We start from the raw sequence: 3,409 nt of genomic DNA on the forward strand, positions 1-3,409 counted from the left end.
TACCATTGGCTGCTGATGAGTCCATCGCTGTGTATGTCGCCTGTGATTGGTCAACAGCCGGCTTTCACTGTCTGGATGCTGCAGCAAGGTTACCGGGCTGGACCAACCGTAGCATCTGCTGCCTGCCTGACCGTCTAACAGGCTTCATTGTACACCAGTGCTGAAAGTGAAGGAAAACCGCTTTTTAAGGACATAACAAAGGAAGTAAGTGCGTTATGTGTTGCTATTTTGCATTCAGTTGTAAGTTATTTTAAGAAACTACTCACTGACTAGCACAGACATATGGCTCGGAATCATGTAATTTTGTGGTATGGAAAGAATCTACCAGTCTTGTGTCTCGTGCTTCCCTTGTGTCATTCCTAATGTTAGCTGGTAATTGTTTAACTATCGATTGAACGATATTTAATAATCGAGTCGATCAATGTGGATGTCGTATATCCACAAACAGCTCGAGCCCACCAGCAATCAACGCGAGTAGACGCGAGCGCACGCCCGAAAACTGATCTTTCCGTTATGAAGCCGTTGTAATATCATTAACGTTATACATTTTGAAAGCCCAACGTTGGCATTTCATGATGCCTTGAGGCGTGTTAAATGTGTTTAGAGTAAGCTTGGTGTGAAACCCTCGATATGCTCCAAGTCTACTTCATCACCATCATCAGCCTCTAAATGAAGCCTTGTGCATGCAATCTACATATCAGAAGACCTCACTGATGCACTCACTGCATTGCACAAATGTGCATGTCTACATGGTCATGAAATACCTCTTGTAGCCATGTTTACACTTCACGTGACTGCATGCATGCTTTTGCAAACTAGAAGTATTTAAACATTCTAGCATTGAAAATTCTGAAATAATATAGGTTAATGAGGTATAATGTTAATATTAAATATGCTAAATGCCCTTTCTTTCAATTTGCTGCAGTGAACATGGTATAAAAATGTATATAATATATAATGTATTCTAAAATAAATGTTAAAATATTTTACATTTAATTTGTGCAATGCAATACACCATTTAAATATTTTAATATTTTAAATTATTTTTTATTACTTATATTGCACTGATTCTTTGTCTTACCACAATTAACATTTTAATATAATATAACAATTTTTTAATATTGTTTTAAATCATATTTATTGTGTAATACAGTATATGATTGTGATATTATTTACACAATTTAAAATCATACATTAATATTATGTTTATTTCACTGATTCGTTTTGCTCTAATAGTTCAAACTGCACTAAATGGCCCTTCCTGTTTTACTGAATAGAAGTTGTATTCACAAGATAGATCAGAAGTTTTCATGTACTTCATACTATCCAAAAGAGCGCCATGTGGATCTCATGGAATATGGCACGGTTCAAAACTGGGTCATTCTTGAGGAAGGCCTCCGTGAGTCATCACAAAGAGCAAATGCTTCAATAATTTTTCTCTAGGCTGTGCTGTGAGGACAGGACAGTTGTAGCTCATGCACTGTACTGTTTCTTTTTATAGTAGGATGTCTGAGACACACCCTTATTCTCCAGCTCCATAGTAGCCCCTCCTTTCCCACACACACACTCGCCATTCACCATCAGGGGCTCAGAACAGGGTGTGGGGGAACCCTAGGCAGCGCCATACTTTACATACACGCTTTCACTTGGGATTAAATCATAAGGAAGTGCGCTGCTGCAAGGAATGTGCAGCAACAGCTGCTAGCCTACATATATTTCCTGCTAACAATCCCACATCTCTGCACATGCAACGCTGGAAAATCTGGGTCAGAATTGCTCTGATCATTTAATATGATTTACACACCCTGTTTCTGTAGTGAGTTGAGGTTTTGTTACATTACTGGGACATTTGCTGCAGTGCTGTTTTAAATTGCTTTTATGTGTCATGAATAATTATATGGAGTCGAATGTGACTAATCATGCCAAGCTGACAATAATCACACATGTTGGTGTCTGTTTACCAGCTAAAGTCAGATTCTAGAATGGTGATATGCTTTGAAACCTCTTTAAACTAAAGCTGTTGATATGAATGATTGATCCTGTTTGGATGTCAAGTAAGTTCCTGTGGCTCAAGTGGTAGAGACTTGCGTTAGCAGCGCAAGGTTGTGGGTTCAATTCCCAGGGAACACAGGATAGGTAAAAACTGTTAGCCTGAATGCACTGAAAGTCGCTTTGGATAAAAGCGTCTGCTAAATGCATAAATTTCATTTAAGTACATAGTTCGTTTCCTTAGCCCAAATGTGGAAAATGGTTTTATGCAAGCTCTCCGTTAAGATATGTGATATTATTCCAAAAGTATGGTGTGTATATTATTGTATAAACAGGGTCCCACTTCCCATGGTCATGGAAAACCTGGAAGTATCAGTATAATCTCAATATTTCTGGAAATGTCTGTAATAATTAAATAAAAAATTGATTAAATACGCTACAGTTATTTGGTAAAAATACAGTAAAAAAACTGTAATGTTGTGAAATAGTATTGCAGGTTCAAATACCTGTGTTCTATTGAATATACTTTCAAATGTAACCTACTTCTGTGACGGCCAAGCTTCAGTGTCACATGATCCTTCAGAAACCATTCTAATATACTGAATCGGTGCTCAAGATTAATTTCTTCTTATTATTATCAATGTTGAAAGCAATTGTCCTGCTTAATATTTTTGTGGAAACCATAATAATGTTTTTTTAGGAATCTTTGCTGAATAGAAAGTTCAAAGAACAACATTTATTTGAAATATAAATCTTTTGTAATAATGAAAAAAAATTTTTTACTGTCATTTTTAATCAATTTAATGAATCCTTGCTGAATAAGTACTAATTGCTAGTAAATTAAAAATGACTGAATGAGTTATAAAGACACTGTAGGGTTATATAATACACATCAACATATTGTCTTTTGATTTATTTTAATTTTTTAGGTTGAACCATGTCTTCCAGCTCATCAACGGTACGCATTCTCATAAAGGGAGGGAAAGTGGTGAACGACGACTTCACACAAGAAGCAGATGTGTACATCGAGAACGGCATTATCCAGCAAGTGGGCAAGGAGCTGATGATCCCAGGAGGGGCCAAGGTTATCGATGCCACAGGAAAGCTGGTGCTTCCAGGTGGCATAGACACCAGTGTTCACCTGAACGAGAGCTTCATGAATGCCAGCACCGCAGATGACTTCTACAGCGGCACGAAGGTATGAAAGCCAGCGTGAACTCTCATTTGACTTACATGTTAATGGTCTTATTGAGAATTATTTATCAGTGCATGTTATTTCTTAGTAAAACATTTGTGGTGCTTCATCATCAAGAATCAAATTTTCAATTCCTCCCATTCAGCAACCTTGTCTTTTAAAAATCCATGCAACTCCCTGTGGATAAAATCAATTCCCAACCATGTGTTTGTTTCTTTTAAACCC

General features: G+C 37.1%; 1 pseudogene; it reads left to right on the forward strand.

Moving 5' to 3' along the window:
* Positions 1-3,206, forward strand: LOC113060330 (dihydropyrimidinase-related protein 5 pseudogene; annotated as a pseudogene).
* The last annotated feature ends 203 nt before the right edge of the window (positions 3,207-3,409 follow it).

Source organism: Carassius auratus, chromosome 42, assembly GCF_003368295.1.
Source record: "Carassius auratus strain Wakin chromosome 42, ASM336829v1, whole genome shotgun sequence".
NCBI lineage: Eukaryota > Metazoa > Chordata > Actinopteri > Cypriniformes > Cyprinidae > Carassius > Carassius auratus.